Here is an 11,890-nt window from a genome sequence, read left to right as displayed (position 1 = left end):
TGCCCCCTTTTTTGGAATTATTTTTATTAACAAACTTTTATATTTTGAAGGAATTGTTTATTTCAAGAACATCATGAGTGCTAAACTTAAGACTTACCAGGCAGGTATGTTTTAGTTGTACCGCTGAAGCTTAAAATAAAGTTTTCTTGGCTCCTGAGGGCCACAAGCAGCCTCCTGTCTGCCCGACTGTAGGTCCTGCTGTATTCATCACTCTCAATTTTATTACATTCACAAATTTTTATATTAAGCCAACAAAAATGCAAACTTGGGACATTGTTGTAATATATATATATATATATATATATATATATATATATATATATATATATATGTTTTTACATTTGTGTTTAACCATTGTTGTTTTGCATATAGAGCTCCACTAAAGCCTGTTGATGCTTATTCTACACATATTAAGAATCATATTGGTAGTATTTTGCCACAATCTAGCGGACAAAGCTATACCTAATTTTTTCCTCAATTTTTTTTATTTTTTTCATATTGTCAAATGCACTCACATTAGAAGCTGCTTAACAGTAAAACAGAACATTTATTTTTGCTTGGTAATTGTGAATAAATTCAGGCAGTAAAGGGTTAAGTGCTCCATTTGTCTATTCTTTCAAAATATTTTCTGTTTTTAACCCTTGTTTAAATGGCTCTAATTTCTCCAATACCAAACAGGCCCAGGAGTTATGCACCCTGGCAATGGAGAGATGACATCCCAAAGAGACGACTGATGCATGAATGATTCTCACCAGAGAATCTGAAGAACCAGATGTTGGTGGGAGGTGATCAAAAATCAGGAAGCAAAATCCTAAAAGAAAAGTATTTCTTCAGAACTGTGGTATGTTTATAGAATAAAAAAGCTCTTGTAAATATTCGGTCACGGTGAATGTTGCTTTATGACAGTTTATACAATCCCTTTATAAGTAAATATGCAAATGAAATCATGACATTTCAAATGGGCTCACTCGAGAACCAGAATCCAAACATTAATCCTAACAACTGCTTTAGCTGTCAGGTGCAGATCCTGCCGACGTACGATTATTAGCCGCTTGTCAAAGTCTGAAAATTTGACTTTTAAACACTCAAACTTTCACGCGGCAACCGTGCTTCAATTTTAGCCTCTGCGCTCGTACAATCTGTCAGTTTCTCGTCAAAGTGGACACAAGGACAGAGGCGCTGTCTTCGGCTGACTGAACGTGTTGCCGGCATCTGCTGGCCATCGCCACATTTCCAATTTCTGTGTCACTTTTTTTTAGAATGTCCCGTTTCTGGAGAGGCCATAAATAAATGGAGATGCTCGGCGGCCCTTTGGGTAGATTCTTTTCATTTCCTCCTAATTTGACACTAATATGTCTGCAGCCGGAGGCGTCAGTAGGGATCATTAAAGAGCACGGATGCCTCAGTCATGTAGAAATGGACCGAACGGTGCAACCCATTGAGTGTGTGTGTGTAACATCAGCTGTGTGTAAATTGCTTAACTATTAAGTAATTGGAGAGAATTATCTGTGCATGTTTATTTGCATCAAAGAGCCGGGAGCATGACTTAATTATTAAGTCAGAACGAAGAAGCTAAGAAGTAGACAGGAAGTCTTCATGAAAGCATAACTCTCTGTCCAAAGCTTTCAAAGCAATGCAGATAAATATTAATCTCTTTGCTTCATAAGCAGGTGGTATGCTTTAAGTCATTAAATGGTGCAGTCTTTGTTCAGGTTAAATCAGAATTACTTTTAATGGCTGCAAATAGACGGTGGGAGTTTGTCTCCCATTTAAAGCTATATTCTGTTTCCTTGCATGTGTGACTTGTCCTTCCTTTAGTTGAACTAAATCTATGATTCAAATGGGGGTTGAGGTTTGTCATCGTTTCTCTGCAGTGTTTTGTTCCACCCTAATTATTATGGTTTCACATATGAGCAGCAGTTTTACAGAAATGAATTGCCTTGTTAAAACTTCAACATTGTGTTTAGATCACCCAACTAATGCTTATTTCCCGTGTGCGTTTTACTGTGACTCATGGTAGCACCTTGTGTTTTTCAGACATCAATAACCTTGTTTTCACTTTTTGATTAAAAACTGCTCAGTGCGTTATTAGATTGCACTGGTTAGCAATTTGACACCATGCCAAGAAAGTCATTTCCTGTGAGGGGGTTTGCCTAAGATACAAAAGCTGGTCTTGTTCAGCTGTTTTTGACAGTAAACCAGGGGCGACAAACTTGTTTTCATTTCTGGGCCATATCGAGCTCATCAATGTCGTCAAAGGGCCAGTGGTACTGGAAGGTACAGATAAAACACATTAAGAAACTGCTTAAAATAATAATAATTAGCTGTCTCTAGCTGGACATGATTATGCTTTGATCTAAAACATTGCATTGGTGCTCTGGCTGTATATTTGTACCGTTGTCCCACTATTTCGTAACACTCTTTATTTTTATTTTTTGACTGCCTGGTATTGATAGACACCTGACAGGAAAATAACCCACATGGTAGAGGTGTATGATACTGCATTTTTACGAAGTAAATATATCACCAATATCCATACTAATACCGACACTCATTATTATTTTAGTATGACAAATAATCAGTATCAAAATCACCAAAGTTTCTGACTTTTTGGCGTTTTTGTGGGTTTTCGTTTGAATTACTTTGCAAGAACCTCGGACAGAATTTAGGTAGTTTGTAATTGTCTACAAAATACTTTAATGACATATTTACATGACGAATAGAAACAATAAAGATTTATTGTTTTCTAAAAACAGTGAAAGCAAAACGAGGAGAAAGCTTTTTTGCAGTAGAGTTGTATAACTACAATACAAAAATTATATTTCAAGAAGGAATCTGAAACTAAAGTATTGATCTTATCACGTTAGTATTGGTCCGATACAGATGCAGACACTGACTTGGTATCGATGTTATCAATATTTCAGATCAATCCGCCCATCGCTAATACATAGTAAGATAGGAAACTGTGTGACGGCAGCTTCAGGTTGAATCTCCTGCAGCTGCTTCGGACACAGCAGTGGACGGCTTTCGTCTTGATAGGCTTGCAGTTTCTATTTCCAAAACTTGGAATACTGTTCTGTCAACTAACCCTGTTTCAAACTTCTCCATAACTTCATCTCTGACCTTTTATGGTATATTTCTAGTTCTGATGCTCTGTGTTTACAGATCAGCTTAGTTTACACATAAATTATATTACACAAAGAGAGAAAATCTTAATGTGGTATTTATCATCCTGCAAATTCCCACCGACCCAGAATAGATGAACGTGTCTCTTATTGCAAGATGACGTGACGAGCACCTGCCATATTCTCATCTCAAAGGCTTTTTTTTCTTTTACATAGAGCATGAAACCCATGGAGGAACCAATGCATACTGTCATGGTATTATACAAATGGTTGCTCAGTAAAATTTGTTCGCACATCAGATATTAATTTTTGTAAGTTTCCAAAAGAAGAAATGCTATAAGTAAAATTATTGTGAGCTCTACTGCACAATGTCATCAAAAACTATGAAAACTGTGGAAGCCTTCACATCATAACTGTGTGTATGTTATCGAATTTCTACTGCAGACGAGTTTTAATTTTGTTTATTTTCACACTTCCCTTCTGAAAATCAAACACTCAGTGGTACGAAATAAATGAAACGTAGTGTGTGCAACAGGCAGCTGAGGTCCAAATGGGTTACCATCCTTTCAACAAACAACCGTATCATCTGAAGCCTCAAAATATAAAATCTGTATACTTGATGGGATTTCTAGGGCGAAAATGGATCTGTCAACACATCAGGCAAAATCATGATTCTCACATTACCTTTGATAAAAAATCCAGTATTAATGTAGCATTTGGTTTAACTCCCTTCTTGGTACACAGTGCATTGCACATGTACAGAAGTTTGGAATGTGAGGAAAATCATGTAACAAATCAAGAAACGTAGTATTCCCACACTGGGTTCTGTTAAAACTATTCATTTAAAATACTAATTTAATTCTAATTGTTCGAAAAGTCTAGAAACAGAAAAAAGGGTCAGGTGAAGTCTGGGGAATTTGCAGTGAACTAAACGAGAAGTACAGCAAGATCCAGCAGCAGCAAGAAAAGAGCTAGCTAGCAAGACACGTTGGCTAACTAGTAAGCTAATAAAGTACAGTTCTCTACTGAAAAGATTGAACTTCAAAAGTTGACTCCAGACCTAGGTTTATCCAAAAAGTATAGCAAGGTCCAACAACACCAAGAAAAGAGATGGCTAGCTAGGCATTTTGGTTAGCTAGGAAGCTAACTAATATTACACTTCAAAAAGTCCAGTTATCATTATCAGGTAGTTATTAAAGTAGTACCGCTAAAAGAACACCATCATAAAGTAAACTCAAACTCCTGGGAAGAAACTCCTTCACGGGTGACTGCGTAGTAAATGGGAAAGAGACGATGTGGCAGATTTAAACAGAAGAGACAATATTAATGTGATGCTTCTTTCACCCAACAGTAGAACATTAGAGAAGGTTTATAAATCACAGTCAGTTGAGTTCAGCTGCATCCGCCCACTGTGTGATGGGGATAAAGCACATAGCAAGGCAACAAAACAGATGCACACACTTAAAAGCTTCTTTTTTAGTTAAAAGTTTCTTCTTTTCATGAAATATTACATGACACTAACCTACAAGCAAAACTGTCACAACAAACAGACCTATAAAAGGAAAGACTAACTAAGCTGAGTAAGAAGTTGCCCTATAGTTTAAACATATGTATTGGTATATGCTACGATCCGGCTCGGCCAGGGGAAAGGGAAGTAACATTAAAGAAACCTAGGTGGTAAGGTTTAACAATTCAGAGGTTTATTGTTTGGGTTCAACAAAAATAAAGAGGGTAAAAATTAACAATAGTCAAAATGTAGGGACTTACAACAAAAGGGTACTAAACAAAACAATCAGTTGTAAATCAAAGAACTTAACCAAACAAAATTAGACTTTCAGAACAGGGTACACAAAACAAACTACAAATCTCTAACAGAGATTCAAAGATCCCTCACAGGGACAAAGTGAGTGACACAAGCTATCAAAGCTAACAAAGGTTGTCAGAGCTATCAAAACTAACAAAGGCTATCAGAGCTATCAAAGCTAACAAAGGCTATCAGAGCTAGCAAAACAAGTTTACAGCAGTCAAACACCTGTCTAAACAGCAAGCTGTCTAAACAAAGAAACAGCCACGACTTCTCCCAGGATGTCCTTGGTTCTTAAAGGGAGGACTCAACAGTGATTGGTGGAGCCGGCAATTGATGACCCAATCACGGTAGGCCTCAGGATGTGGCACAGGACAAGCAGGGCAGCACCCACTTCCAGGTGAAGTCAATCTGATTAGCCACTGAAAACAACAAACAAACACAGAAAAGGCCACTGGCCGTAACAGTATATTGTTTTCAATCAGGCAACCACTTTCCTGATGTAAAATAGAAAGTTCAAATTATTAGTTATCAAAAGGAGTTTGATACGCCCCAAGGCAGATTGAAGTTGGCATATGGCTGCATAACAGGCCCTTTTCATACATGAAAAGTAAGAAAGAAATAAACAAAAATACAAAAGTACAAAACATTCAATGATGCTCTGACATTATGCTGCAGCTCTCAAACAGTAGGTTTCTACAATTTGTTTTTGTTACCATCCTTACTATCCAGCTCTATTGAGATAAAACCTCCAATCCAGCCTTGCTTGTCACAGTTTCAGTCATTTAATACATTTTACATTTTGCATTAACTATAAATGGTGCTTCTCAATCCAGTTGTTTGGTCCGCACCAGATTCATGCCTGCACAAAACGTGTGAACCAACGGGGTAAACGTATGTTTAACCGCACTCATTTTGTTTCAATTTCTTTTTTCAAAAGCGATTCAGCGCAAATTATTTGGCACAATAAATTTGATCTTTCAAAATTTTCACAAGAAAAGTGCCACACTTTTAAGTTTTGAGTGCCCAGTGTTTTTGAGATACTGGTGACAGCTTTACTTTATAACTGGCTGTCATAAACGAACGGCATGCATCCACAACAAATTGGATATCACACCGAGAACTAATTTCTTCCTCTTTGCGTTTCCCCAGTCTGTATTGAGTATGTTTCAAACACTGATTCATCTCTATTGCCATTATTTCCGCTCCCGTGCATCTCTCTCAGACCTCTGCAATCACTCTCAGTCTTTCTCTCCTGTTCATGTTTAATAAGTCCACCAAGAGCCGGTCTCTGCAGGGGACTGTGAATTATTGATGCTAGGCCCATAAAGAAATGGGAGAGAAACAGCAGGAAGGATAATGGTAACACTGGGAGAAAGGGAAGAGAACATTTCTCTGAAATGGGTAATGATAATTAACATATTATGGGATGAGAAAAGAAAATGAAAGAGAGGAGGAAAAAATGACTAGAGATGGGAAAATAAATTCAACATGTGGTAGAAAAGATGGACAAGGAAGGTCAACTTGTATTAAACTAATGTCCAGACTGGAGTTAGCAGTGAAACTACGTGTATCACACAACCTTATGATTTTCAGATATGCTTACTTTTTTTTTTTAGCTATTGAAAGCTTAAGACCTATTTAACAGGAGTAAGAAAATTATAAAGAATAACAAATTGTAGCAAATTTTTAAAATAAAATGTCCAATAGAGCTATTACTGTGAAGACCAAGATCAGTGTTTAACCCTGAAGATGTCACATTGTCATGAAATTGTATTTTGAAAGAAGACTAAAATTAGCAAACATTCAGTTAAAGAGCATTTCACATTTAAGATAATACATTCTTTGGCACATCATTCCTCCTGACCCTGACAACAATTTCTCATATTTTTTTTTGTGTGTGCGTGTTATTTGAGAGAATAGTTTATTATGGATTCACCAGTCCATGTGTAAATTCCTAGGTTTATTACTTGTTAGCATCAACCTGTCACAACTTAATGTATTTAGAGTGATCTAGATAGCTAGCTAACCCCTCCCCTCATGCTGTAGCACATATTTGTGCAGCTTTCTTCAAAGATGAAGTTGAGTTGGTGATTTTACATATTAAAAAACTGTATAAAACGTCTTGCCTATACAATTTGAAAGTGTCTTCAAGCAAGATAACGTCAAAGTGACAGTAAAACTATCATGAGAATGTCGGCAATTAACAGCTATAATCAATAATTGTTAATTGCTACATGTAAACATATCACCACAATGGGTACTTTTCATCTGGAAATGACATCATTATAAGAGTCATAACCAAAGGCAACGAGGAAAAATCGCTGATTTACGGAACAAATCCTCAAGTAATTAAAAATCAAAATAGTATTATGTGTACATAATAGAAAAACAGCCCTCATACGTGTCAACGTGAGTCAGCAGTGGGAGCAAACAGAATCAATAGCCAAAGGCGAATAACTGATCGAAGCACCAGGCAGGGACAGAATGAGGTGTTAGGGCAGCTACTGAGCTGGAAACGAACTCGGTGCGTGGGAAGACATGTCTGATATCAGGTTTTTGGCTGGAGGCCACAGAAAAACTAAAGTTACAGCAGGTGCTGCCATTTTACCTAATCAGGCTGCTTATTGTATGTGAGGTTTTCAACAGCAGCTGTCATGCTTAGGAGAAAAACGCCTGTAATGTGGTCCATTTTTGTGGTCAACAAAATGGAAAGCAATAGCTCATAAACAGCTGAACATATTCTACATTATATCCAATTAACAAAAGTGCAGTTATAGAAATTTTTTTAATCATATTTAATATACAGTTCCAAAAGTTCCTCAACTAACAGATTTATCCATGTTAGAAAACTGCTTTTGCTTCCATATCAGCACACAGTCAAAAATAAAAAAAACATGAAGTGGTTCACAGTACTATCAGTAGCGCCTGCACCCAAGACCTCCGGGATCTGCTGGACACAAACGTTCTCTAATGTAACTTATTGCCTTTTAAAGTCTTTAAAATTGACAAAGAGGGAACAAATATGACGAAAGCAGAAGGGGCTCAGAACAGAACCTAGGGGGACACCAAATGGCTGTGTACTTTTAAGCAGCCATACGTAATTATGGATTAACAGAAGTATGAATATAACCACTTCAAATAATCTGCTTATAATCCACTGTTAGGAAATGTTTTTCTTTTGATTCCACTAAATATTTACCAACAAGAGGAAGATCAGACGCCATCTTCTCACTTTTATAAGACAGGCTGACCCAAATGACAACCAGAACCATGTTTAGTGGAAACTGAGTGTAATTTTCAACCCTCCAAAAACAACACATCATTTAAGTATGACATTTTAAAAATATAGGTAGATATTATGACTTATTCTTGTGCAGGGTGTCAATGAGTATAGGTACCAGCCCTCTGGCAAGTATTGACAATGAATGTACATAGCATTGCTTATCGCTGGATTTCATCAGAATACTTTACTATCAAGAGAAATAACTCATGTTAAACTCATGGATACAAAATAATTTGCTTCCAGATGGACGTAGGCTGATTATAAAATGGTAATGTGTGGATAGGAATTAGCAAAACTGACACAGATTACTGTCAGCAGGTTAATAACGCATTAAACTATTCTCATAGATTTTACCTATTTTAGATAGATGTTTATCATAAATTTAAAGTTTAACCTCTCGTAAGAGAAACCCCTCGCCAGCAGTTTGTTGTTTTTACTGCCACACCAGCAGCGCGTTGGAGAAATCACTAAAGTTTAATCATTCATTCTTACTTATTTAAAACACCTCCATTCTTTATTTTTGCTCGGTTTCAAGGGAAATTATATAAATATGTATGGCAGACTCCAGGAGCCGTGATGAAGGTTAGTGCCTTTAATATTGTCTCGTTTTATTCTGCCAGTTTTATTCTGCCCGAGGTGCAGAGCAACAGGAGACTTTCCCGTTCAAATTCTGGTCATATTGGCACAGATGCCCATGATTGTGCAAAATGTCAGATATTTCCTTCTCCACATCCGGTCTCCAGACTCCAAAAACACAAACGATTGACTTTAATGCTGAGGAGGAAACCCCTCTGGTCCTAATTAAACTGACTCGTGACGTTTCTGTAGAGAATGTGCAGATGTGAAGTTTGACTGGTGATCACTGTGACTTTTCTGTTAACTTTTCCAAACAGGGCTCCATTTTTTTTATTAAAATGAGCTTTATTTATTTATTTTTTGCAGTCACAATGCCTCCGATGAGACCGTGAAGCAGCTTCAATACGTTGAAGAAACCAGATTAATTAAGAAACCAGAGAGCGGAGTCCTTCCACTGTATTTACAGATACATTTTAAAACTGCACCAAAGTAATCCTTTATTAGTCACACTGCTTTTGCTCTAATCACCCAGATTTATAAACACCGAAACTAAGTAGTGTTTTGCTTCTTCTTTTTTTTTTTTTTTTAATAAGTGTGCCACTTAATTAAAGCCGCTCATGGATGTCAAGAAGTAACTATATGAATCAGAGGAAACCTTATGGGACACTTCTAATTTAGAGAAAATATACATAAACTGTAAGTGTCTGTAGAAATGTATCGTTTAAATTTTTATACCTGTATGTTTTACTGTACACTTTGTCTTTCTGCTTGTTTGTCAGCTGCTTCAAATGTAATTCTAATCACAATTGATTAATGTGTTGTGTGTGATGTTCATGTAGCTGAAATCTGATTTTTGATTATGCTAATATCTGCACAGATGAGCCTATTTGCATGGCCTTTAAGAGTCTGACTTTATTTGCACTAGTTCTGAATACTCAAACAGTATATCATTACATCAGCCATGTGGAGCTCATCCCGCTCATCCTGCCTGCTCCGCATTTTGTCTAAAATTAGTGCCACTCTTTGGATGGTGGATGTTTTTTTTTTTTGTGTGTTTTTTTTTTAGAAGTTAATACTCTGAAGATGAAACTGCTTTTTTCTCCTTTTTTGTCGACATAAAATAATTCACATCTGGGAATGATATAATGAGAGGAGGAGAGAAGAAATTCACGTGTAAGCCTGGAGCATGGGAAGTATAGAAATGCACAGAGTGCATCTTAGGGTGTTAATCAACATGGGAGCTCAAGGGAACCAAAATGTTTAATCTTTTTATCATCACAGTGCAAAAAATATGTAAAAGGAGGCTTCCTGTAGCATGCAAGTCATGCCATATAGGTTGATTTCTGCTAACAAGCTGTACAAAGATTTAAAATTGTGGAATTTTTTGTGTATTTCATTGTAAGTTTCTTAAGTTTAGAACAGACAAGACTCAGATGCACGCATCAAAACACTAATTACACACAATGATAGATATGTAGACAGATAGATCTTTAATATGGAATGAAGTATGAGCTAATATCCATATACTAAGGATATGCTAATATACATATTCTTAATTTATGCCAAACTGTTTTTTCTCCAGTTGCGATAAGCTAAAAGCTGTGGTTAAAGGATTTCAAAATTTTACACTTTGTTTTTTGCACAGTTTTTACAAAAACTGTTCGTACTGCACATATGGTTTGTGAAAAAATGCCAAAATAAACTTAAGGTGAAACTGTTTAAAAACTGGACTAGGTAAGCTGCAAACAGCTTGTTTTTGTTCGGTTTAGGAGCTGATAGCCTAACATCACTCTGTGATGAGCAAAATGAAGAAGGAGGGGCGCGAAGGAGAGACATTGAGGGGGGCTAGCGTATCGTTAGAGTGCGGGGGAGGGAGTGGGGTCTGGGGAGCTGGAAAGGGGGGAGAATTGTTCAAGAACGGCAGATGATTTAATTTGGGTGTAACTTTTCAGCCGTTTTTGGTGATTTACGGGGTGAGGGTTAAGGGGTTAATTAATTACAGGTTCTGTGTTTCAATTATTAATCGAGTCCCACTGCTAATAGAATTTTAAAAATAAAAAGTGCACTTTTTTTTGTTTTAGACAAAAATATGTTTAAGTTTACATAGTATTATTGCAACTGTGGCAATCACCACCTTGCATAATTTTACTGTAGCAGCATACGATGAAAAAGCAAGAAGACCCTGTCATTCATTTTTGTTTTTAAATGTAAATAGAGTTAAGCCCTCGCCTCTTTCTTAAGATTATTGTGCTGTGAAAACTCTCGTTGCCCCAACTAGAATAATACGCATCTTAGCAGAGGTAAATGGAGTCAAAAAACTGCGGCCTTTTTATTTTCCCCTCCATCCAGACTGACTCCCAGTGGAAATCTGCACCTGCTTGCTGCACTCAGGTCCAGGTACAGGGCTGTGCTAATGTGCTCCCCTGACATTGAACTCAGTCTCACTTGGGATGAAAATTTGTTGAGGAGCTATGTGGAGAGAAAAAAAAAAAAAAACCTGGTTAAAAGTTTCACATATTTTGTAATCCTCTATGGATGTACAGAAATCGTGTAATTTCCAATAGTTACTGCAGACTTTTGGGGACTCAAACAGTTCTGGTTATGACTGCGGTAGGAGCTGAGAAAAGTTTGTTTACAAGCCGAGCAAGAGGACAGGAAGGAGAAGGTTCCTTTAATATCGTATGTATGTACTTTAATATATTAAAACTTTCCTTTGATTTAAGCTGCATTCAGGCGCATGCTTTTGCACATACATTTTTATTTTGATTGTAGCATAGTATGTTTGGGAGCAGACTTTCTAACTAATGCAGTTAATCTCTGTTGGGCTGACAGGGTTCTGTGCTGCTGCATGTCTTCATATATGCAGTGAAGTTATTCTGTGTCCTAGTTTTCATGTTTCCAGGATAGAATGAGATCTTCATTCATTATTAAACAGATTGCAATCATTACATTTGTAAATTGTAAAATTTGCTTAATAGAAATTTGCCAATTTAAAAAAAAAACCTCATGATTTTCGATTGCTTGTTTTTGTGGTAGGATGAGGTGTTTTTTGTTTTTCGGCTGATTGGAAATTAGCGTATTTTGCACAACTACAATAGA

At 36.8% G+C, this 11,890-nt stretch overlaps 1 long non-coding RNA gene across 1 annotated transcript; it reads left to right on the top strand.

Annotated features, from left to right (window-relative positions):
• The first annotated feature begins 394 nt into the window (after positions 1 to 394).
• On the top strand, positions 395 to 10,180 carry LOC106922660 (uncharacterized). The gene is made up of 2 exons (XR_001419236.2): positions 395 to 841; positions 9,158 to 10,180. It is a non-coding gene; the product is annotated as an uncharacterized LOC106922660 (long non-coding RNA).
• The last annotated feature ends 1,710 nt before the right edge of the window (positions 10,181 to 11,890 follow it).

Source organism: Poecilia mexicana, unplaced genomic scaffold (genome assembly GCF_051168715.1).
Source record: "Poecilia mexicana isolate PSO_F unplaced genomic scaffold, ASM5116871v1 scaffold_2, whole genome shotgun sequence".
In the NCBI taxonomy this organism is placed as follows: domain Eukaryota; kingdom Metazoa; phylum Chordata; class Actinopteri; order Cyprinodontiformes; family Poeciliidae; genus Poecilia; species Poecilia mexicana.
This window is presented reverse-complemented; position numbering and strand designations above follow the sequence as displayed.